General features: G+C 43.1%; 1 protein-coding gene and 1 non-coding gene across 2 annotated transcripts in view; one reads left to right on the top strand and one right to left on the bottom strand.

Annotated features, from left to right (window-relative positions):
• The window catches only part of LOC8051326 (multiple C2 and transmembrane domain-containing protein 1), a 123,708-nt gene that overhangs the window by 25,366 nt on the left and 73,344 nt on the right, over nucleotides 1-24,998 (bottom strand). The window lies entirely within an intron of this gene.
• Nucleotides 7,153-7,224, top strand: Trnas-cga. Its single transcript has one exon. It is a non-coding gene; the product is annotated as a tRNA-Ser (tRNA).

Raw genomic sequence — 24,998 nt, 5'->3', positions numbered from 1 at the left:
TCCCATTGAAATTTTCAGAAAATCAACTATAACTTTTGATTAAGTTATTGGATCGGGCTGAAACTTTGGGATTTGGTTGTGACCTCCAGCGCTACCTTTGGGCGGAGAATGAACGTTCGGCGATGCCCAATTTATTTTTGCGGTAAAAAAGACCGTGTAAATTTTCTTTTGTGACACCCTGTATCTTATAGAGACTGTCCCTGCAGACTGAAGTGAGCATACGCCACGATCAAATGTCACCCGGTTTGGGTGCCAATTGGTAATGCTGTGTGGAACGTGAGTGATTTCCTTAAATTACATGCCCCAGCCCACCGCGTGTCGTGCATAAAACTGGCATTATGAGTTTATCAATTCTCTTGCCAATGCAAGCAATAAAGAAACAAAAGTGTGCTTGAAGTCGAGAGATCCGGACTCCGGCGAGTCGCTTTTTCCCCAACTGACTTCCCTAAGCACTAAGCTCGAATACTTTTAGTTTCATTTCTTTTTTTGCTTCATTTTATGTATCTGAGGCTATGTTCTCTTCCAGCCAGCCGCAATTGCTTATAGCAGAAACTGCTAATTGTTAATGTTTTTTTGTTTTGTTTTTTTGCGGGTGCAATTAAGCAAAGATGATTTTCGAATATGTTTATTCGTATACTATAGTGGCAAACACTTGTGAAATCTGACGAGGCTAGCGAAATGTAATTTCGTGGTGGCAAACTAAATTCCACTCACCTCCCTGCACCGTTCGTTCAAAGTCACTAACTTCATCGGGTCATCACATTTTGTTTTAATTAATATTCTGGCAATAATGATTTTATGCGCATGCTTGCTACAAGTATAATTCGCCCAGTGGTGAAATAAATACGCGTCAATCGAGTCGAACCCCTACCTAAAAAGAAGATTTTGAACAAATAAAAAAATTTATCGGCTAAGCGCACGATTTATGTTCTTGAATTTCAGCCACCTCTCATCAGTATCCGATATGATATAAAAAGTGGCCTCCCCCCCCCCCCCCCCCCCCCCTAAATCGCTTAAGGCTAGAAAACAAATTTTTTACAAGTCAGGAATAACGAATTTGGCTTGTACAAACACCACGTTCTTCGACACCGTTCAGACTCTCAACAAGGCTGAGTGACTAAAAAAAATGCACACCATAAGCACCCCCCCCCAAGAAAAATTGTGCGGTGATTACCGGTTGGAATTTACTGAACTCCGACTGTGTGCATATATTCCATATATTGACTGCTTTGGATCTCTTAATAAAACATTGATATAACCCTCTGCTGCAAACAAAATTGCATTAATAAGAGCCGACCGTTACGTACTCGCATTGTTTTAGTCTAAAATCTCCAGCAGACGTAAATGAAGACTACAGCGTTTGGTCATCCGAGAAGAACTGCGACGCAAAAGTCGCGGCTCCAGCTGCATTCAAACGGCAGGTCAACAGCGACCTCCGTACATCTCCGTAAGTCGGCGTGACATCGTCGCATTTTTTTTTTTAAATTTATTTCCGCATCTGGCGTACTTTGCGAGAACCGCTGTATAAAGCAGCTGCATGCCAACCACGCACAGGCCACAAGCAACTTGACAGTACCGCAGGTTTTCGCGCCGTGTTCGTTTTGTTTACGCGGTTGACGCAAACGTTTCATTTCTGTTTCTTTTGTGCGTGTCTTCTTTTTTTTTTTTCACAATACAATATTGTAACAGAAACCGAGTACAGGCAAACGACACGCAGGTCTAGCGGAACACGGTAACGCGGCCGCGGGAAATGTTTCCCCGCGCCCGTGGTTTGATCTGAAGCAGTACGCGGCACTGTTAGCGCGAACGAGCCATCGCCGGATTCCTCTGCTTTTTCTCTTAGTATCGAAGAAGAGGAGCAGAAGGAGAAGACAGAGAGGCCCTTGGAAATGTGGAACTTAAATTGAAAGTTCAACCCTTCCTTTTTTTTCAGGGGTAAAACAAGTACCTTGATTGTTTCCTCTTTTACAGAACTAAGAGGACGCTGTCTAAGCAAGTGGCTATAGAGGGCGTGCTTGAGGGACACGCTGGGTTCTCCCGATCGCGAATTTTGAGATTCCATAGACCTTTTCCGCAAGGGCGCCGCCATCTTGAATTGTCGTCACTTCCAGTATGGGCGACGAAAAAAAAGTAAAACGTTTCAACCTGTAACTAGTAAAAAAATAGAGGCGAGCCAAAACGAGAATGTGTGACGGTTAGGCTTATATCCTAAATGTCTTCTATTGGCGTGGCAACGGCAAAGTTACGTTTTCGCCCATACTGGAAGTGACGTCAATTCAAGATGGCGGCGCCCTTGTGGAAAAGGTCTATAGAGAGGGATGGCAGCGGCTAAGGATTTTTTCGAAGCCCACTTCTCCCGGGAGTATCTGGAGAAAGTTAAAACAAAAACCCTGTATTGGGATACTCTTAGCTGTGACGTTGCCGGAATGAAGGAAATATGTTTATTATTATTATTGTTATTTGCTGATCGGAAAATCGTACCCCCTTGAATAAACCGTAAAATGCTATGAATTGTAAAAAGCGTGCCGGCTACTACAAGAAAGGTTTCTCGAACTCGGGCGAAATCGCTCCTACGAAAAATACGGATCGCGCAGAAAAATGATTGCTTTCATATTAGTCTCTGCCAAAGGGCATGTTTAGGGAAACTAATAACGTAAGTTATGAATTACTTTTGAGTTATTGACCTCTGAATTTGGAAACCTAAGTGCATCGATTCAATTAAAAACCTTTTTCTAGAGACGTCGAAAATCACTAAATCGGCGCGCCTCACAAAAATGTAAGACACGCGGGTTATTTCTACGGCGTTCCGAAAACAACACAATGTCTGTGCTTTTCTAGGTGTCGGTTTTCTATCGAAAAACGTATCCGCATTTTTCGCGTGACAGCCGTCAATTCAAAAAGCAAAGCTTACTCTCGGAATGTCATTCAAACACCACAAAATGTTTTTTTTTTTTTTTTTTTTTTTTTTTTTTTTGTCAGCTTGAGCTACGTTAGCTTCTGTTCTACGGGAGGCGACGATGGCGTGAGAAGCGCTTTGTCAGAAAACCTAAACTTAAAAACGCCTCCAAATTCGGGATTCTCTTGCAATACCGCATAATTCCGCGCGTAACCTTTCTTTCTTTTTTAGTGCGCGTATCTAGTAATTTTTGATGCTGCCCACAGAGTTTCTGTGAGATCATATATTTTAAATATACAAAAGTATTTAAGACCCTACTTCTACCGAGCGCTATTAGTTTTTATCAATAGGCCCATTGGCAGAAACCGGAATGACATTAAAAGCTTCTCCGACGTCTCATTAACGCGAGGAAAAAAGCCTCAGGGGGACGCAGCTCCTGTGCAGCAGAGTCTTTTTTTTTTTTTTTCTTGCGAAGCAGTCTGAAGTCTACCCGAGCACTTCCAATAAGTGTTTTCTTTCTAGCACAGGATGGATGGATGGCACTGGCTGCACCCTTTGCATTGTTTGGCAGCTTGCGCCACCTAGAAACATTTACGCCCCCTACGCTTCACATTTCCCATACATATTGTCTCGTTAAATCACCTACCCCGCCAACTTTGTGTATTATCAAGCTCGTCTGGATCTACTTCTTCAAATTTTCTTTTGTGATTGTATTCCTCCGTTCCTGCATCCTCGTCAGCAAAAGCCAGCCTTCTCGCCAACGCCATTATTCAGGGAGGGCGGTACCTTGAAAACCGCATGTTCTAGCGCCTCGCTGTCACTAATTTGTGTCTATTCCTTGGAACTTAACCGTACATGTCCTTGTCCTTAAACACACCCGGTTTGACCTCAAACCACACCATCGCTACTCTTAGGGGACCTAAGGCTGGTCCACACTGCCCCATTTTCTTACTTTAAGTTACGTTACGAAATATTACGTTGAAGTCACCGGGACCTCAGTGCTTCATATTAAGCGAGGCTACCAGTTCAAGGAGAAAGCATGACACGCAACATTCGAAACACGAATGTTGCCGTGACTTATACGTAGGGCAACTTAACGTAAGCAAATGTGGCAGTCTGAATGAGCCTTAAAAATGGTGATGGTGTTGACGACAGTGTCCAACGAAAAATAGAACGAGCGCACACGCCTCACAATAAGGAGTATTCACTGGACGCCATATTTGTGGGTGCTGTTTAGAGCGCATGCTCAGACCGAGCTCACATCAATAGGCTGCTAAGACCGGCACCCTTGATGGTGCGGAATGCACGTTGCTAAAGAACTGTGGAAGCTCGCCATCAGCACGCGCTCAGCCTTCGCGCACACAGCCATGGCCGCCAGTGAATACTCTCTATAGGCATTTTTGTAGGGGGATCGGTGGCCGAGTGGTCTAGCGCACACCAGCTCGGAGCACGTGGAGCGAAAGCTCGCGCTGCAGAACCCAGGGATCCTGGGTTCGAGCCCCACCCCTGCCCGTTTCGATCTGGATGAGCATCGTACCGGCGTGCGGTCGTGTATCACTACTGCGTGGTGCACGTTAAAGACCCCAGGCTAGCGGCTCTACCGCACTGGCTAAATTTCTCATCTACAGCTGGGAGACTCGTCGCCCCTGTGAGGCAGACCAAGTTCTAGGCTGTATAAACACACACACAACCCAATTTTTTTTGTCTCGGTTTTTTTTTTTTTTTTTCGTCTTGCTTTCCGGTATTTTTGTTTACGCGGTCGGTGCGCCGTCTCTTTATGGAGCGCTTAATTTTGCACCGGCAGCAGCGGGCTCGCTGGAAGCGGGCAGGAGGACTTCGTTGGAAGGACCGCGGTCGGCCACAGCGGCCCGCGGTCGGGAGACCTCCGCAGGGCGCACCGGGGTTCGGAAAGACTCCTGGTCTGGTGGACCAACACGTTATTTTAAGGAAACGAGTCGGCGTACCTTCAGGTCTATATGGACTAACCACGAATCGTCCAGCATCTGGTAAACATATACCACCCACGGGTCACAGGCTTCTTCCTAAATGCCTTCCGTTGACGTCCGAAAGAAAAATAAAAACACGGTACGTTTCGGTGAATTGCGACTTTACTGGAAGTGAAAAAAGTCCCATAATCCAGTAAAATAGATTTTTTCCTGGCAATGCAATTACGGTAAAAAAAACTGGTGATATTCCGGTAAAATGTCCGGTAAAATTCCGATAAAAAATCCGGTGACATTTCGGTAAATTTTGGCTTTACCGGAAGTGAAAAGAGCCCCATAATCCACTAAAATAATAGTTTACTGGAAATAAAACTCCGATAAAAAGTATTTTTTTTTCAATAGGGGTCTGGTCCCACCAGGTGTGGGCACAACAGCGTACGTGCACAAACCAGAGGCGACCGCGTAAGCGCACTACCGACAAAAACGCCTCCGCAAAAAAAAAAAAAAAAAAAAAAAAAAAGCATTTTAACGTTGTTTTTTTGTTTGTTGTTTTTACGATTATAGGCATATTAAAGTGCCTTATTTCTGCATCACAGAAATACGCGATTGTACCGGAATTGTACACCAGTCAAGGAAACCTGCTTTACCAATAGTGTTTTGCCATCACTCGAAGCTTTGACGCGCACCTTTTTTTTATATATCTATTTCTTTTTTTCTGCTTAAAACCCTGGGTTATGTAGCGCCGGCTTTAAAGAGCAGCCGCGGATATATGTGAAAAGAGAGCTGTTCTTCGTGGGCAGTGTGATGAGAAACCTTTCTTCCCATTTTGCTTTCTCGGTTATTGTGAGAGCACGCGAGAAAGGTATATACCTTCAGGAAAGCGCGTAAAGGTCGCGTCGGCCTCGCAGCCATCCGTTACAACGAAGACCAATGTGTAGCAGGTGAAAAAAGAGTATTCTGCCCGGAGTTTTTTGCAGACTTGGCAAGGAATAGCCTCGTGCTACGCAGCTCACGCCCGTTCGTATACACGCGGGACACGGAGCGAAACATCGCGCATTACGATGTCTTTACCTGGCATTTTGAACGGATGGAAACAACCTCATTTATTTCATTTATGTACTTATTTATTCGAATGGCCCCACAGCGCCCGGGATAACAAATAAAAGAAAAGAAATTACCGAATTTTTTAACGTGTAAGCAAAGACTGGTAGTTTGTAGAAAGAGCAAGTATTAGTAAATTGACAATGCACGATAAAACTGGGAGTTTACGCCTTCGAGACTAGCTCTTCAGGTAGCTGATTCCAGTTAAGCATAATACCCGCAAAAAAACAAAAAAAAAAAAAAGAATTTAGATAGGACCGTTCTGCGCGTAAAAGGCCTAACGTTTCTGTTCTGATCGAGTCGCTGAGAGATGAAGTGAGGCGGAAGCAAATAAATTGTTCTGACGATTCCACGTTGATTGTGGTATGTGGTTTCAGGTGGAGGCATTGTCTACGATTCTGTATAGGCTGCCAATTGAGCTCGCGTTTCGAGACAGTCATGCTTTGATTACACGAGTTTGGATTAAGGAAAACCTGGCGGCTCTATTTTTGATTAGTCCTATGGTTTTGATCAGGCATTGCTGGTGGGGATCCCAGATTTCTGAAGAATACTCAAGAATTGGCCGAATAGTTGTAAGATACACAGTACTTTTGATGATAATACAGTTAATGAAAAGGTGCAAGCTAGCTGGACAACAACAATGATAATGATCCCTGGAGAAGGGGAGCAAAAGGGACACAAGACAAACACAAATGTCTGAACACAGCTAGGTGATTGCTGCACACCAAAAACAATTCCGCCTAATCCTGGAATCGCACCAGGGACCTCTATATTTCCAGTGGAGCGCTCTACCAACTGAGTTAACCAGGAGTTATACATCGGTAGGGCAAAGAGGTTTTAACAGCTGCCTCCAGTCTAACACCAACAAGGGTGAACAGCCTGCGTTTTTAAGGTTATGATGATAATGCATTTAATGCAAAGGTGCAAGCGAGCTGGACAAGAATGACGATAATAATCCCTGCAGATGGGAAGCAAGAGGGACAAAGGATTTGTTCGGTTTGCACCAGTCACCTGTGTTTGTAGGTCTGTTTGTCCTTTGTCCCCCTTGCCCCCTTCTCCAGGGATTATTATCGTCATTCTCGTCCAGCTCGCTTGCACCTTTGCATTAAATGCATTATCATCATAACCTTAAAAATGCAGGCCATTCACCCTTGTTGGTGTTAGACTGGTGGCAACTGATAAAACCCGTTTGCTCTACTGACGTCTAACTCCTCTTTAGCTGAGTTGGTAAAGCGCTCCACTCGAAATGGAGAGGTCCCTGGTTCGATACCAGGACCAGAAGATTTTTTTCGGTGTGCACCAGCATAGCCTCCTCTATAGAGGAGGCTATGGCACCAGTCACCAAGCTGTGTTTGGGGATACGTGTTTGTCTTTTGTCCTCCTTGCACCCCTTCCCCAGGGATTAATACTGACAGAGTACTTTTGACTTCCTAAGGAAACTTTTTTTTTTTTAATTACGTTCAACGAAGCCTGGTATCCGATCGGCTTTAGCAGTTAGCGCCAGGACAAATCATGAAAAAAGTAAACGCCTACATATTTTACGTGTAGTGACATGTTGATGGGAATATCAATAATCTGGTACGTGATACTAATAGGGCTTAGCTTAGTCCCTCGAACAAAATGACCCTTGTTTACGTTTAATTATGTCCCCCAAGTGGAGCACCAGTTAGCTATGCGGTCCATGTCTGTCTGCAGAGTTATACAATCGTCTAAATATTTTACTCTACGATAGACTACGCGGTCATCAGCATACAGTCGTATACTAGAAAAAAAAATGTCTACGACAATATCGATAAAAAAAATATGAAAAATAAAAGCGGCGGCAACACAGAGCCCCGAGGGACATCAGAAGTGACGGAATGAATTTAGACGATTTGCCATCTATTAATACTGCTCGAGCCCTGTCATTTAGGTAATCATTTGACCAACCCAAAACTTGATGATCTATTCTTAGGGACTGCATGCAAAATAAATGTATGTGGTACGAGATCGAAAGCTTTCCTAAAATCAAGACACGTACAATCTGTCTGAAGGCCTATATCGTATGCATGTATCCAAGCCACGGTAAAATTCCACTATACTCCGTTTCACTTTAAGCAGACGAGACGCCGATGCTACAAACGCGAGTCTGTGGCCCTGAACAGTGCTTGCACTGGACGAGCGCGCGTGCTTGGCAAGGAGCTGAAAGCCCGAAGCTCGCGCTTGTAGCTTCTGCAATGCTCACACTTAAAGGGGTCATGATACTAGAGAGTTTTAGTAGATCGTTCCCATGACTCCGATAACGATATCCCGATACTCCGCCACCGCCTCCCTTGCGCATGCATAGTATCGTTATCGGGGCTATGGAGGTATCGGAACGATCTACTAAAACTCTCTATTATTGGGCCTGAGAAGGGCTTTCGTCGCCGGAGACGTTTTGGCGCTTTATATAGCCCTCTAAACCAAAAGAAAACGAGTTGAATATTGATGATGAAATTGTGAATGACCCCTATTATATTGCTGATGCTTTCAATAAATATTTCACGCCCGTTTTATGTTTAGACAATGGTCACAGTCCGATATTTCATGAAATTCGAGAAGACAACGAACGCGCTAGAAACTCTTTGTCAGATATAACAATTTCGGGGGAAAGTATTCTAAATTATATCTCGAATATTACCGTTAAAAAAAGGCAGTTGGGCCGGACGGAATTCAAATGCTGTTTTGAAAAGGTGTGCGGAATGGGGCACTAAGTACTTGACTGCAACATTCAGAAAGTCGCTAGAAACTTGCACTGTACCTTCAAAATAGAAAATAGCAAAAGTGATTCCCATTTTAAAATCCGGTGACTCGATGGCTGTTACCAATTATACACCTATTTCATTGCTTAGTAATTGTAGTGAAGTTTTGGAACATGCTGTTACAGAGGCTCAACATGGTTTTCGGAAAAAAGTGGCTACCGTAACCCAGCTGACCGAAACAGCGCATGATTTTGCGTCGGTAATTAATACTCAAGGGTAAACTGACGTTGCACACTTGGACTTTTCAAAAGCGTTCGACTGCGTTTCACATGAGAAGCTACTAAAAAAATTGGTGGTTGTCTTAAATAATTTTGAAGAGGCTAGAACGTTATTTGACTATGACACAGCAATTTGTACAATTTAACAACGCGTGTTCCGCAGTACTACACGCGTGACGTCTGGTGTTCCACAGGGATGAGTTCTCGGGCCTCTATTGTTCTTGATATTTGTTAATGATATCGTTTGTGAAGTCCCAGTCAAGATAAGAATGTTTGCCGATGATTGTGTTGTTTTTAAAGAAATCAGAAGTCTCAGAGACTGTGAAGTATCAAACTCCTCGCTAGAAAGATTGTCTAGATGTTGTGCTGACTGGCAAATGCCACTGAATTTATCAAAGACTGTATATGTCTATTTTTTTTTTTTTTTTACTTTTTGATTATTCTATCGGTAACCGTAGCCTTCTTAGAGTTTGTTCATATAAGTATCTGGGTTTGACTATAACATCCGACTTAAGGTGGAACACATATCCAGTAGAGCAATGGGTAAGTTGGGTTTTCTTCGCAAGTATATGAAGCATGGCTCCCGTGAGACAAAGTTATTATTATATAAAACTCTGGTTAGGCCAATGTTAGAATATGCAAGTGTCATCTGGGATCCCCACACATCATGTTGTATTTCAGAACTCGAAAGAATTCAGAGATTAGCGGTGCGTTTTGTGTACAATATGTTTTCCTCTTATGTTTCCCCTACAAAACGTTGTACTGAGGCGGGCGTACAGGAAAGAAGGATAATGAACCGTCGAAACTTTCTCTACCTTATCGTTAACGACGAGCTTGGAATAGACAAAGATGATTATATTACATTTTTTTCTGTCCCAGGTCTGCTATGCACTTTTCACAGCGGAACAATAAAACCATACAATTATAAAAATTACGTACTTAAATACTCCTTTTTTTCCTCGAACAATTATCGACTGGAATAGTTTGCCACCTGATGTTGTAAATACTACTAACTCTTTTAGATTTTTGTTCTAAGTTACCCCAGCAAGTGCCACCTGCGTGATATTATGTTTGATCCACTCCCGTAACAGTCTCGAAAGCGATTAACAGGATTAATGAAGAAAATAAGAATAGCCGGACACTAACAATGCTTGGAGATCAGCGCCCGTTTTCTACTTTGCCAACCCCAGCACGCGGCTATGATTAACGTTGGCAGCATAGGGTAGGAACCAGGCCATGTGGCCGCCTGGTTTTGCTCAAAGTTAAGGGGATGGACGGTGCTCGTATTTCTCGAATTTTTTTTTTGCCGACTTACGTTGTCTATAAAGAAAACCTAAGGCATGTTTATTCGGTTATTAACGTCAGGGAGTGATTCTAAATAGTACTAAGCGAAATAAGAAAAATTGTTTCGTGGTCCCTTTAAAGTGAAACGGAGTCTAGCTGAGTTGTGCATGATAGGTCTGGGCGGAACCCGTGTTGTGATAAAGTGAAAAAAAATTATTTGACTGTAAATGTCGAACAGTATCCTGGTGTAGACAGCATTTCATATGTTTAGAGTAAGCGCATAACAACGATATGGGCCGACTTTGTTTTCGAATCACTTTTATGACATGCACAACACGAGCTTCTTTTTTTTTTTTTTTTAACATTCAGAAGGCAAGAGACTATCTGATAGATATCTGCTAAATGAAACGTGCAAAAAAATAGCAAGTACACCAGCACATGCCTTAAAAACTCTCTTCGGAACGAAATCAGGACCGGAAGGCTTGTCAGGTTTAAGTGACTCTATAAAGGTTTGACCAGGCCATCAGAGTGAAATTCAATTTCCGGCATGTCGCTCGACAGATTTACCACGTTAGGCAAATTCAAGTTTACCTCAGCTACCGGAAAATAAAAAATAAAAACACTGATTGAAAGTATCTATACTGAAGCATGCTGTTATCATTTAGCCGTTGTGTGCGGTTTGTTCGAGTTTGTCAATTGATGATATGCCCATCTTGACCTTTTTATCATTTTTTATAAGTTTCCACAAATTGTTTAAGCTCTTTAAGACAATCGCTTAGAGTGCCATGAAAGACTCTTTTTTAGCTGATTTGGGTGTGCTTTTATAGAGTTTACTCAGGTCGCATAGCCGGGTAAGAGAGGCCGTAGTACAAGTTCTTTTTCCTAAAAAATTGTCGCAAGTCCGTATTTATTTGAGACTTGTTTTGTTTGTCTGTTTGTTTTCTTGTTGAAAATATTGTGTGTGGTATGTAGCTGTCGAATAATTAAAGCAGTAAACTTAGCCTTACAAATGTTCCACAAGTTTTCAACATCCAAATCATAGCTGTGCATTTCAAAAATGACAACAACAACAACCAAAAAATGCCAAGTCGGAAGTTCACAAGCTATGATGAATCACTCTGTTGGGTGGAAGCTGGGTTTGATCATTTGATTGGCTTGTTCATCCCAGGTATATATATATATACCGTACCTCGGAACACACGCGCACTTATCAACACTAAACGGAGCGCTGGAAGACGCGCAGAAAATATGAACGATTAGAAATGCCGCGCTTAGCTCGCGGACCAGAGTGCGTGCTCCCACGGAGAAACCAACCTTGTTTTTGATGTTATCCATAAAGAGGCCGACCTTGGCGACGCCTGCATTTTCCTCCTCGCCGCGCTCTTGGCCGGCTTTGGCGCCAACATCCGAAACGTCCGAGAACACGTCGTCCGACGCCGTCGTCACACTATCTCCCATGTCAACGACGCTCCACTCGCGATCCGAACAGCGTCCATAACAATCGAGCGACGGGCAACATCTCTTATTTCGGCCGCACCAACAACCTTCGCGGTTCGCCGCACGGCGATCGCACCGCAAGTCAACAAGAGAACCGTCGCAGGCCTTCCGATACCGCGACGTCTGCTAGCAACAACAACAACGTCTGCTACGGACGCGGCCGGCGGGACCGACGGGCGGGTTCCTCCGGGCTTCGTAACTGGTCACGTGATTCCCGCCGGGAGATCACGTGACGTAACGAAAGGGTGAGGCGGGAGTCGTACATTGGAAAGGGATAAGCGGTATCTTAGTGCGCCTAGGTTTCAGAGTGTCTCCAAACGCACGACCGGGAATCACGTGATTCGTGGGCCGTGCGTTTGCAGTACGTGCTGCGAGGAGGTGACGACAGCAGGCAGGAGGCAGCGTCTCCGCCCATTTGCTCCGCCTGCTTTCCTCCTCGCCTCGCGAGAAGGCAACGCATGCGCAGTTGCGACCCATCTGCCGCAGGAGGCGTCCGCCATTAAAGGGCGAACGGTTCCCCAAGGGTGGTGTTGCTCCCTCTCAGACCCTCTATAGGCTCCCCCAACGTATCCAAGGGCGTGGGGGCGGGGGATCAGCAAGCGGCGGCACGTTTTTTTACCGGTTTCAGAGCGGCAGCGCGAAACAAAAAAACCCCCTCTCCGGGAATACTTACGTAGCAGGTGTTACACAGTAACAGCGGTGGTTGGAAAAGTTCGATGTCGGCTGCTGCCGTCGTTTACGCGCCGCTGGGGAGCTTATGGGATTCGTGAGGGCCACCCTATTTTTGGGGCGTTTCGGAAATGAGCCCTTGCACGGCTGTGCCGTCGGCGTGACCTTTCTCGTAAATGGCCGGTCTCTCGTCGTTATTTCTTTCCTTCCCGCCTTCTTCGACGCGACCATCTCTAATGGACCGGGGCGTTGCTCGGAGACATCCGCCGTCTGGGACCCTGAGATTTGTGCGCACGTGGAAGATTAACGACCTTGAAGTCTAGAACGCGAGTGGAAAGGAAAGCGCAGCGTTTCATTGCGAGTATACCAATTATTTTTTTTAGCCGTCATTGTAATTGTAATTGTGTGTATGTTTGGACAACCGGAAGTTAGTCAGCCTCAATGAGTGCCTGGTTTTTCGGCTCTAGATGAGAACCCAGCAGCATTCTCCCTACCACGGTATCTTGAAAATCTCCAGTGTCTATACGACTTCGTTTATTGTGTTCGTAGTCATTGTCAAATAGAAAAGTTATTGTTGTCGTTTTTTCTTTGTCTCATTTTTTAACCTTCATTAAACACGAATCTGTCATCAGTATCCGACGCGAGGAATTCTGGAATCGTTCCTGATTTCCCCACAAATTATGCATTTCGTTCCCTCGTTCTTAACCTGCCTACACTACGTAGCAACTTCGTCATCGGTCAAATTGATAGTCGTTGTTTATCTATAAAAACAAAAACATAACAGAAAAACAGGGCGCGCTCATTTTTTTTTTTTTTTTTTGTCGCAGCCACTATTTTTGACAAAAGTAAGAGGTGCACAGTGTGGGTGCGCAGCTTCAATCGACACTCAGGCACGCGGGCTCTCACACCTGAATAGCCAGAGAACATTGTACAAAAGTTTAGACATGCACTCTAAAAAAAAAAAAAAAGGTGTCACCTTGCACTTTTTTTGTCCCATATGAGGCACCCCAAAAACTTCAGTTCGACATACAGAGCACTACAGTGGAACCGAAGACGCCAAACTTTACGAGGGGCTTGATAACGGTACGATATAACTTATTAAGTAGCTAAAGCTGGAGTGCCGCAAGGAAGTATTCTAGGACCACTTATTTTTTTGTTGTGTATTAATGATATTGTGAACATTGATTTAAACTGTAAATATATAATCTATGCGGATGACACGAGTATCTTTTTTTCTGATATATCCGAAGAGGCCCTCATAAATAAAGCTAACGCATTTCTTTCAAAGTTAAAAGTATGGTCTCAGTCCAATTGCTTGACTATAAATACTTCGAAAACAAAAGCAATGATGTTTCGCCCACGCGGCTCAAGTAACCGAGTTTACACTCCTCTTCATTTCGGGTCTTCATACATTGAATTTGTAAATAGCATAAAAACTCTCGGAGTCATTTTTTCCGAAGACATGCTCTGGACAAATCACGTAAAACATCTCTGCTCCAAATTAGGCAAATTCGCAGGAATTATGAACAAGCATAGGCACGTTCTTCCATCCAGCGTAAAAAAGGTTTTGTACAATTCCTTATTTTATTCTCATTTATGTTACTGCACCCTTATCTGGGGTAACACGTCTTACTCAAACTTGCATATAATACACTTATTGCAAAAAAAAAAGGGCTAAGAATAATAGGTAACGTTCCCTACATACATCATACGGATTCACTGTTCAAGTCATACAAGATTATTAATATTCACCAAATCTATAACTATCGTTTAACGATGGCGTATAAATATGCGGCATTAGGACGCTCAAATGTAATTCTTCAACTGTCTGATTTAAAAGAAAAAAGTGATTATTATTCATCGAGAAATCACCAGCCCTGGCAAATTCCGAAATGTAGGACCAACAATGGAAAACAAAAAATAAGTTATGCTTTACCGTCTATTCTGAACGAATATTTTGTTAAAAACATAGATATTGTGCAATTGTCCAACAGCCAAATATTCAATTTGTTCATTTGATTGTTTTCTTTTTTGACCAGTGTACTGTATGTACTCCGTCGTAGCTGCTGAATGGGGGGCCCGGAGCCTCGTCAAGCTGCATTTATGCAGCTTTTTCTTCGGCCTCCCATTCACCACTTGTATTTGTGGTGAAAAATAAAGTTCGTATCGTATCGTATCGTATCGTAAAGTACGTATCAAAAACCACAGAAAGAAAACACTGAGTTTTTGCAGTAGAGCCAAAAAAAAAACATTTTTTTTAAAGCAGTGATAGAGTGCAGGTGAGCTGGTAATTAATCGACATCTTGTAAACCGTCAGTAACACGTACAGTACATTTGCTATTTTATTTAATAAGTTACCACAGGGCTATCAAGCTTTTCGTGAAAGTAACGTCCGATCGACGTTAGTGCGCTGTACGTCGAACTGAACTTTAGGGGTGTCTTATGTGGGACAAAGGCTGTAACAATACACCCTTTTTTTACAATGTAATCGTCGAAGGGAAAAAAACGTCTTGAGGGGACAAAAATGTTAGATAATTACCATGCAATTCAGAAATAAACCGAGCAAACAAGGATGAAAAAATTAAGCACCTCTCGGGAGTAAAAGAAGAGTTCCACCCCCCCCCCCTTTTCCACACGCACACACGAAAAAAAAAAAAAAAAAAAAACGTAATCACACACTCGCGTTGAAAGAAACCGCCAATCGTGCATCCGCGTCCGGTGTCCCCATCCGCAGCGTGTTACATAAAGTAAATCGAATAAAAAAAAAAAAAAAAAAAACGTAATCACACACTCGCGTTGAAAGAAACCGCCAATCGTGCATCCGCGTCCGGTGTCCCCATCCGCAGCGTGTTACATAAAGTAAACCGAATAAAAAAAAAAAAAAAAAAAAACGTAATCACACACTCGCGTTGAAAGAAACCGCCAATCGTGCATCCGCGTCCGGTGTCCCCATCCGCAGCGTGTTACATAAAGTAAATCGAATAAAAAAAAAAAAAAAAAAAAACGTAATCACACACTCGCGTTGAAAGAAACCGCCAATCGTGCATCCGCGTCCGGTGTCCCCATCCGCAGCGTGTTACATAAAGTAAATCGAATAAAAAAAAAAAAAAAAAAAACGTAATCACACACTCGCGTTGAAAGAAACCGCCAATCGTGCATCCGCGTCCGGTGTCCCCATCCGCAGCGTGTTACATAAAGTAAATCGAATAAAAAAAAAAAAAAAAAAAAACGTAATCACACACTCGCGTTGAAAGAAACCGCCAATCGTGCATCCGCGTCCGGTGTCCCCATCCGCAGCGTGTTACATAAAGTAAATCGAATAAAAAAAAAAAAAAAAAAAACGTAATCACACACTCGCGTTGAAAGAAACCGCCAATCGTGCATCCGCGTCCGGTGTCCCCATCCGCAGCGTGTTACATAAAGTAAACCGAATAAAAAAAAAAAAAAAAAAAAACGTAATCACACACTCGCGTTGAAAGAAACCGCCAATCGTGCATCCGCGTCCGGTGTCCCCATCCGCAGCGTGTTACATAAAGTAAATCGAATAAAAAAAAAAAAAAAAAAAAACGTAATCACACACTCGCGTTGAAAGAAACCGCCAATCGTGCATCCGCGTCCGGTGTCCCCATCCGCAGCGTGTTACATAAAGTAAATCGAATAAAAAAAAAAAAAAAAAAAACGTAATCACACACTCGCGTTGAAAGAAACCGCCAATCGTGCATCCGCGTCCGGTGTCCCCATCCGCAGCGTGTTACATAAAGTAAATCGAATAAAAAAAAAAAAAAAAAAAAACGTAATCACACACTCGCGTTGAAAGAAACCGCCAATCGTGCATCCGCGTCCGGTGTCCCCATCCGCAGCGTGTTACATAAAGTAAATCGAATAAAAAAAAAAAAAAAAAAAACGTAATCACACACTCGCGTTGAAAGAAACCGCCAATCGTGCATCCGCGTCCGGTGTCCCCATCCGCAGCGTGTTACATAAAGTAAACCGAATAAAAAAAAAAAAAAAAAAAAACGTAATCACACACTCGCGTTGAAAGAAACCGCCAATCGTGCATCCGCGTCCGGTGTCCCCATCCGCAGCGTGTTACATAAAGTAAATCGAATAAAAAAAAAAAAAAAAAAAACGTAATCACACACTCGCGTTGAAAGAAACCGCCAATCGTGCATCCGCGTCCGGTGTCCCCATCCGCAGCGTGTTACATAAAGTAAACCGAATAAAAAAAAAAAAAAAAAAAAACGTAATCACACACTCGCGTTGAAAGAAACCGCCAATCGTGCATCCGCGTCCGGTGTCCCCATCCGCAGCGTGTTACATAAAGTAAACCGAATAAAAAAAAAAAAAAAAAAAACGTAATCACACACTCGCGTTGAAAGAAACCGCCAATCGTGCATCCGCGTCCGGTGTCCCCATCCGCAGCGTGTTACATAAAGTAAACCGAATAAAAAAAAAAAAAAAAAAAACGTAATCACACACTCGCGTTGAAAGAAACCGCCAATCGTGCATCCGCGTCCGGTGTCCCCATCCGCAGCGTGTTACATAAAGTAAACCGAATAAAAAAAAAAAAAAAAAAAAACGTAATCACACACTCGCGTTGAAAGAAACCGCCAATCGTGCATCCGCGTCCGGTGTCCCCATCCGCAGCGTGTTACATAAAGTAAACCGAATAAAAAAAAAAAAAAAAAAACGTAATCACACACTCGCGTTGAAAGAAACCGCCAATCGTGCATCCGCGTCCGGTGTCCCCATCCGCAGCGTGTTACATAAAGTAAACCGAATAAAAAAAAAAAAAAAAAAAAACGTAATCACACACTCGCGTTGAAAGAAACCGCCAATCGTGCATCCGCGTCCGGTGTCCCCATCCGCAGCGTGTTACATAAAGTAAACCGAATAAAAAAAAAAAAAAAAAAAAACGTAATCACACACTCGCGTTGAAAGAAACCGCCAATCGTGCATCCGCGTCCGGTGTCCCCATCCGCAGCGTGTTACATAAAGTAAACCGAATAAAAAAAAAAAAAAAAAAAAACGTAATCACACACTCGCGTTGAAAGAAACCGCCAATCGTGCATCCGCGTCCGGTGTCCCCATCCGCAGCGTGTTACATAAAGTAAACCGAATAAAAAAAAAAAAAAAAAAAACGTAATCACACACTCGCGTTGAAAGAAACCGCCAATCGTGCATCCGCGTCCGGTGTCCCCATCCGCAGCGTGTTACATAAAGTAAACCGAATAAAAAAAAAAAAAAAAAAAAACGTAATCACACACTCGCGTTGAAAGAAACCGCCAATCGTGCATCCGCGTCCGGTGTCCCCATCCGCAGCGTGTTACATAAAGTAAACCGAATAAAAAAAAAACAAAAAAAAAACGTAATCACACACTCGCGTTGAAAGAAACCGCCAATCGTGCATCCGCGTCCGGTGTCCCCATCCGCAGCGTGTTACATAAAGTAAACCGAATAAAAAAAAAAAAAAAAAAAACGTAATCACACACTCGCGTTGAAAGAAACCGCCAATCGTGCATCCGCGTCCGGTGTCCCCATCCGCAGCGTGTTACATAAAGTAAACCGAATAAAAAAAAAAAAAAAAAAAACGTAATCACACACTCGCGTTGAAAGAAACCGCCAATCGTGCATCCGCGTCCGGTGTCCCCATCCGCAGCGTGTTACATAAAGTAAACCGAATAAAAAAAAAAAAAAAAAAAAACGTAATCACACACTCGCGTTGAAAGAAACCGCCAATCGTGCATCCGCGTCCGGTGTCCCCATCCGCAGCGTGTTACATAAAGTAAACCGAATAAAAAAAAAAAAAAAAAAAAACGTAATCACACACTCGCGTTGAAAGAAGCCGCCAATCGTGCATCCGCGTCCGGTGTCCCCATCCGCAGCGTGTTACATAAAGTAAACCGAATAAAAAAAAAAAAAAAAAAAAACGTAATCACACACTCGCGTTGAAAGAAACCGCCAATCGTGCATCCGCGTCCGGTGTCCCCATCCGCAGCGTGTTACATAAAGTAAACCGAATAAAAAAAAAAAAAAAAAAAAACGTAATCACACACTCGCGTTGAAAGAAACCGCCAATCGTGCATCCGCGTCCGGTGTCCCCATCCGCAGCGTGTTACATAAAGTAAACCGAATAAAAAAAAAAAAAAAAAAAAAACGTAATCACACACTCGCGTTGAAAGAAACCGCCAATCGTGCATCCGCGTCCGGTGTCCCCATCCGCAGCGTGTTACATAAAGTAAACCGAATAAAAAAAAAAAAAAAAAAAAACGTAATCACACACTCGCGTTGAAAGAAACCGCCAATCGTGCATCCGCGTCCGGTGTCCCCATCCGCAGCGTGTTACATAAAGTAAACCGAATAAAAAAAAAAACAAAAAAAAACGTAATCACACACTCGCGTTGAAAGAAACCGCCAATCGTGCATCCGCGTCCGGTGTCCCCATCCGCAGCGTGTTACATAAAGTAAACCGAATAAAAAAAAAAAAAAAAAAAAAACGTAATCACACACTCGCGTTGAAAGAAACCGCCAATCGTGCATCCGCGTCCGGTGTCCCCATCCGCAGCGTGTTACATAAAGTAAACCGAATAAAAAAAAAAAAAAAAAAAAACGTAATCACACACTCGCGTTGAAAGAAACCGCCAATCGTGCATCCGCGTCCGGTGTCCCCATCCGCAGCGTGTTACATAAAGTAAACCGAATAAAAAAAAAAAAAAAAAAAAACGTAATCACACACTCGCGTTGAAAGAAACCGCCAATCGTGCATCCGCGTCCGGTGTCCCCATCCGCAGCGTGTTACATAAAGTAAACCGAATAAAAAAAAAAAAAAAAAAAAAACGTAATCACACACTCGCGTTGAAAGAAACCGCCAATCGTGCATCCGCGTCCGGTGTCCCCATCCGCAGCGTGTTACATAAAGTAAACCGAATAAAAAAAAAAAAAAAAAAAAAACGTAATCACACACTCGCGTTGAAAGAAACCGCCAATCGTGCATCCGCGTCCGGTGTCCCCATCCGCAGCGTGTTACATAAAGTAAACCGAATAAAAAAAAAAAAAAAAAAACGTAATCACACACTCGCGTTGAAAGAAACCGCCAATCGTGCATCCGCGTCCGGTGTCCCCATCCGCAGCGTGTTACATAAAGTAAACCGAATAAAAAAAAAAAACAAAAAAAAACGTAATCACACACTCGCGTTGAAAGAAACCGCCAATCGTGCATCCGCGTCCGGTGTCCCCATCCGCAGCGTGTTACATAAAGTAAACCGAATAAAAAAAAAAAAAAAAAAAACGTAATCACACACTCGCGTTGAAAGAAACCGCCAATCGTGCATCCGCGTCCGGTGTCCCCATCCGCAGCGTGTTACATAAAGTAAACCGAATAAAAAAAAAAAAAAAAAAAAACGTAATCACACACTCGCGTTGAAAGAAACCGCCAATCGTGCATCCGCGTCCGGTGTCCCCATCCGCAGCGTGTTACATAAAGTAAACCGAATAAAAAAAAAAAAAAAAAAAACGTAATCACACACTCGCGTTGAAAGAAACCGCCAATCGTGCATCCGCGTCCGGTGTCCCCATCCGCAGCGTGTTACATAAAGTAAACCGAATAAAAAAAAAAAAAAAAAAAAACGTAATCACACACTCGCGTTGAAAGAAACCGCCAATCGTGCATCCGCGTCCGGTGTCCCCATCCGCAGCGTGTTACATAAAGTAAACCGAATAAAAAAAAAACAAAAAAAAAACGTAATCACACACTCGCGTTGAAAGAAACCGCCAATCGTGCATCCGCGTCCGGTGTCCCCATCCGCAGCGTGTTACATAAAGTAAACCGAATAAAAAAAAAAAAAAAAAAAAACGTAATCACACACTCGCGTTGAAAGAAACCGCCAATCGTGCATCCGCGTCCGGTGTCCCCATCCGCAGCGTGTTACATAAAGTAAACCGAATAAAAAAAAAAAAAAAAAAAACGTAATCACACACTCGCGTTGAAAGAAACCGCCAATCGTGCATCCGCGTCCGGTGTCCCCATCCGCAGCGTGTTACATAAAGTAAACCGAATAAAAAAAAAAAAAAAAAAAAACGTAATCACACACTCGCGTTGAAAGAAACCGCCAATCGTGCATCCGCGTCCGGTGTCCCCATCCGCAGCGTGTTACATAAAGTAAACCGAATAAAAAAAAAAAAAAAAAAACGTAATCACACACTCGCGTTGAAAGAAACCGCCAATCGTGCATCCGCGTCCGGTGTCCCCATCCGCAGCGTGTTACATAAAGTAAACCGAATAAAAAAAAAAAAAAAAAAAACGTAATCACACACTCGCGTTGAAAGAAACCGCCAATCGTGCATCCGCGTCCGGTGTCCCCATCCGCAGCGTGTTACATAAAGTAAACCGAATAAAAAAAAAAAAACAAAAAAACGTAATCACACACTCGCGTTGAAAGAAACCGCCAATCGTGCATCCGCGTCCGGTGTCCCCATCCGCAGCGTGTTACATAAAGTAAACCGAATAAAAAAAAAAAAAAAAAAAAACGTAATCACACACTCGCGTTGAAAGAAACCGCCAATCGTGCATCCGCGTCCGGTGTCCCCATCCGCAGCGTGTTACATAAAGTAAACCGAATAAAAAAAAAAAAAAAAAAAACGTAATCACACACTTGCGTTGAAAGAAACCGCCAATCGTGCATCCGCGTCCGGTGTCCCCATCCGCAGCGTGTTACATAAAGTAAACCGAATAAAAAAAAAAAAAAAAAAAAACGTAATCACACACTCGCGTTGAAAGAAACCGCCAATCGTGCATCCGCGTCCGGTGTCCCCATCCGCAGCGTGTTACATAAAGTAAACCGAATAAAAAAAAAAAAACAAAAAAACGTAATCACACACTCGCGTTGAAAGAAACCGCCAATCGTGCATCCGCGTCCGGTGTCCCCATCCGCAGCGTGTTACATAAAGTAAACCGAATAAAAAAAAAAAAAAAAAAAAACGTAATCACACACTCGCGTTGAAAGAAACCGCCAATCGTGCATCCGCGTCCGGTGTCCCCATCCGCAGCGTGTTACATAAAGTAAACCGAATAAAAAAAAAAAAAAAAAAAAAACGTAATCTTACACTCGCGTTGAAAGAAACCGCCAATCGTGCATCCGCGTCCGGTGTCCCCATCCGCAGCGTGTTACATAAAGTAAACCGAATAAAAAAAAAAAAAAAAAAAACGTAATCACACACTCGCGTTGAAAGAAACCGCCAATCGTGCATCCGCGTCCGGTGTCCCCATCCGCAGCGTGTTACATAAAGTAAACCGAATAAAAAAAAAAAAAAAAAAAACGTAATCACACACTCGCGTTGAAAGAAACCGCCAATCGTGCATCCGCGTCCGGTGTCCCCATCCGCAGCGTGTTACATAAAGTAAACCGAATAAAAAAAAAAAAAAAAAAAAAACGTAATCACACACTCGCGTTGAAAGAAACCGCCAATCGTGCATCCGCGTCCGGTGTCCCCATCCGCAGCGTGTTACATAAAGTAAACCGAATAAAAAAAAAAAAAAAAAAAAACGTAATCACACACTCGCGTTGAAAGAAACCGCCAATCGTGCATCCGCGTCCGGTGTCCCCATCCGCAGCGTGTTACATAAAGTAAACCGAATAAAAAAAAAAAAAAAAAAACGTAATCACACACTCGCGTTGAAAGAAACCGCCAATCGTGCATCCGCGTCCGGTGTCCCCATCCGCAGCGTGTTACATAAAGTAAACCGAATAAAAAAAAAAAAAAAAAAAAACGTAATCACACACTTGCGTTGAAAGAAACCGCCAATCGTGCATCCGCGTCCGGTGTCCCCATCCGCAGCGTGTTACATAAAGTAAACCGAATAAAAAAAAAAAAACAAAAAAACGTAATCACACACTCGCGTTGAAAGAAACCGCCAATCGTGCATCCGCGTCCGGTGTCCCCATCCGCAGCGTGTTACATAAAGTAAACCGAATAAAAAAAAAAAAAAAAAAAAACGTAATCACACACTCGCGTTGAAAGAAACCGCCAATCGTGCATCCGCGTCCGGTGTCCCCATCCGCAGCGTGTTACATAAAGTAAACCGAATAAAAAAAAAAAAAAAAAAAAACGTAATCACACACTCGCGTTGAAAGAAACCGCCAATCGTGCATCCGCGTCCGTTGTCCCCATCCGCAGCGTGTTACATAAAGTAAACCGAATAAAAAAAAAAAAAAAAAAAAACGTAATCACACACTCGCGTTGAAAGAAACCGCCAATCGTGCATCCGCGTCCGGTGTCCCCATCCGCAGCGTGTTACATAAAGTAAACCGAATAAAAAAAAAAAAAAAAAAACGTAATCACACACTCGCGTTGAAAGAAACCGCCAATCGTGCATCCGCGTCCGGTGTCCCCATCCGCAGCGTGTTACATAAAGTAAACCGAATAAAAAAAAAAAAACAAAAAAACGTAATCACACACTCGCGTTGAAAGAAACCGCCAATCGTGCATCCGCGTCCGGTGTCCCCATCCGCAGCGTGTTACATAAAGTAAACCGAATAAAAAAAAAAAAAAAAAAAAACGTAATCACACACTCGCGTTGAAAGAAACCGCCAATCGTGCATCCGCGTCCGGTGTCCCCATCCGCAGCGTGTTACATAAAGTAAACCGAATAAAAAAAAAACAAAAAAAAACGTAATCACACACTCGCGTTGAAAGAAACCGCCAATCGTGCATCCGCGTCCGGTGTCCCCATCCGCAGCGTGTTACATAAAGTAAACCGAATAAAAAAAAAAAAACAAAAAAACGTAATCACACACTCGCGTTGAAAGAAACCGCCAATCGTGCATCCGCGTCCGGTGTCCCCATCCGCAGCGTGTTACATAAAGTAAACCGAAAAAAAAAAAAAAAAAAAAAAACGTAATCACACACTCGCGTTGAAAGAAACCGCCAATCGTGCATCCGCGTCCGGTGTCCCCATCCGCAGCGTGTTACATAAAGTAAACCGAATAAAAAAAAAAAAAAAAAAAACCTAATCACACACTCGCGTTGAAAGAAACCGCCAATCGTGCATCCGCGTCCGGTGTCCCCATCCGCAGCGTGTTACATAAAGTAAACCGAATAAAAAAAAAAAAACAAAAAAACGTAATCACACACTCGCGTTGAAAGAAACCGCCAATCGTGCATCCGCGTCCGGTGTCCCCATCCGCAGCGTGTTACATAAAGTAAACCGAATAAAAAAAAAAAAAAAAAAAAAACGTAATCACACACTCGCGTTGAAAGAAACCGCCAATCGTGCATCCGCGTCCGGTGTCCCCATCCGCAGCGTGTTACATAAAGTAAACCGAATAAAAAAAAAAAAAACAAAAAAACGTAATCACACACTCGCGTTGAAAGAAACCGCCAATCGTGCATCCGCGTCCGGTGTCCCCATCCGCAGCGTGTTACATAAAGTAAACCGAATAAAAAAAAAAAAACAAAAAAACGTAATCACACACTCGCGTTGAAAGAAACCGCCAATCGTGCATCCGCGTCCGGTGTCCCCATCCGCAGCGTGTTACATAAAGTAAACCGAATAAAAAAAAAAAAAAAAAAAAACGTAATCACACACTCGCGTTGAAAGAAACCGCCAATCGTGCATCCGCGTCCGGTGTCCCCATCCGCAGCGTGTTACATAAAGTAAACCGAATAAAAAAAAAAAAAAAAAAAAACGTAATCACACACTCGCGTTGAAAGAAACCGCCAATCGTGCATCCGCGTCCGGTGTCCCCATCCGCAGCGTGTTACATAAAGTAAACCGAATAAAAAAAAAAAAACAAAAAAACGTAATCACACACTCGCGTTGAAAGAAACCGCCAATCGTGCATCCGCGTCCGGTGTCCCCATCCGCAGCGTGTTACATAAAGTAAACCGAATAAAAAAAAAAAAAAAAAAAAACGTAATCACACACTCGCGTTGAAAGAAACCGCCAATCGTGCATCCGCGTCCGGTGTCCCCATCCGCAGCGTGTTACATAAAGTAAACCGAATAAAAAAAAAAAAAAAAAAAAACGTAATCACACACTCGCGTTGAAAGAAACCGCCAATCGTGCATCCGCGTCCGGTGTCCCCATCCGCAGCGTGTTACATAAAGTAAACCGAATAAAAAAAAAAAAACAAAAAAACGTAATCACACACTCGCGTTGAAAGAAACCGCCAATCGTGCATCCGCGTCCGGTGTCCCCATCCGCAGCGTGTTACATAAAGTAAACCGAATAAAAAAAAAAAAAAAAAAAAACGTAATCACACACTCGCGTTGAAAGAAACCGCCAATCGTGCATCCGCGTCCGGTGTCCCCATCCGCAGCGTGTTACATAAAGTAAACCGAATAAAAAAAAAAAAAAAAAAAAACGTAATCACACACTCGCGTTGAAAGAAACCGCCAATCGTGCATCCGCGTCCGGTGTCCCCATCCGCAGCGTGTTACATAAAGTAAACCGAATAAAAAAAAAAAAAAAAAAAAACGTAATCACACACTCGCGTTGAAAGAAACCGCCAATCGTGCATCCGCGTCCGGTGTCCCCATCCGCAGCGTGTTACATAAAGTAAACCGAATAAAAAAAAAAAAAAAAAAAACGTAATCACACACTCGCGTTGAA

This window comes from Ixodes scapularis, unplaced genomic scaffold (genome assembly GCF_016920785.2).
Source record: "Ixodes scapularis isolate PalLabHiFi unplaced genomic scaffold, ASM1692078v2 PGA_scaffold11__112_contigs__length_91849675, whole genome shotgun sequence".
NCBI lineage: Eukaryota > Metazoa > Arthropoda > Arachnida > Ixodida > Ixodidae > Ixodes > Ixodes scapularis.
Note: the sequence above shows the minus strand (reverse complement) of the source record. Positions and strands in the feature narration are given on the sequence as shown.